Here is a 1178-nt window from a genome sequence, read left to right as displayed (position 1 = left end):
GTAGTGTGGTTGCCTGGCCGCCTTGGGTGTAACATCCCAGGTTTTAGGACAAACACGGGGTAGAATTAGAAAGGGTTCTGCATTTCATCGCAAAACAGGAAAAATTTCGCGCCTAAATGCATAGAACCTAAGAGGATTAATGTTTCACTCTCTCTCTTTCTCTCTCTCTCTCTCTCGCTTGGAACTAGGCTTTAGTCGTGGCGAGAGTGCGATAGATTTCAACGTGACCTCTTTGAAAATAAGGTTTGAGGAGAAGGAATTTGAATTGGAAAGTTTCAAATCTACCATTTGAATTTAAATTGGAAGTGCTTTTAGAAAAGCACTTGAATTCAAAATAACATTTTGAATTTAAGTGAAAACAAAAAATTGGAATTAAAATATTAAAGAAGAATACAAATTAAACTATTTCAAACATTCACAGGTAAGGAAAAAACTTGAGCTTTATTGATATACAACACATATACATTCAAACAAAAGAATCAATAAATAAATTGAAAATTACAAGTTGACCACCGAAAGAATGTAAACCTAGTCTAAACCTAACTAAAATCTTGATCTTCCACTTCTTGATCATTTTGATCTTGAACACCTCCAAGAATCAACAAACCGGGAAACAAGAAGCCAAATGGCATTCCAAATTAACTCACCCTAGTGATAAACATCAGTTTGTCGACCTCATCCACATGACTAAGCCCCTCAAAACCAATCAGCTCACTCACCAGATGACCAACACACACAACTTTGTCAATAGAGCATGTGTCGACCAGGGCAAGGTCCCTGCCTTGCCAAATAAGCAAGACTGGCACACAACAGTCAATCCATCGACAACACCAGTTCACCACCACGAACAGTCAATCCATCGACAACACTAGTACTGGAGCCCGCTGATAGAGATGCTCTAATCCAACCAATTTGTTGTCTTCTCATCACGGCTACGGTCCTCTTCCTAGGCTATTTGTAGTGATATGTGAAATTTTACTGACTAGCGAGCAGCGAGAGACAATAGACAACACAAGATAATAAACAAACTAATTAAAAGCCAAAGGGAAGCAATACAAAAGTAAGGAAATGGCCTAAGAGCAAGAGGCAAGCGTGGTCGCAGCAGCACTATAAACAGACTGAAGTTAGGACCAGCTACGCCTAACTTGAAGAAATTCAGCGCAACACAACGGTACTGG

This window comes from Lolium perenne, chromosome 4 (assembly GCF_019359855.2).
Source record: "Lolium perenne isolate Kyuss_39 chromosome 4, Kyuss_2.0, whole genome shotgun sequence".
NCBI lineage: Eukaryota > Viridiplantae > Streptophyta > Magnoliopsida > Poales > Poaceae > Lolium > Lolium perenne.
This window is presented reverse-complemented; position numbering follows the sequence as displayed.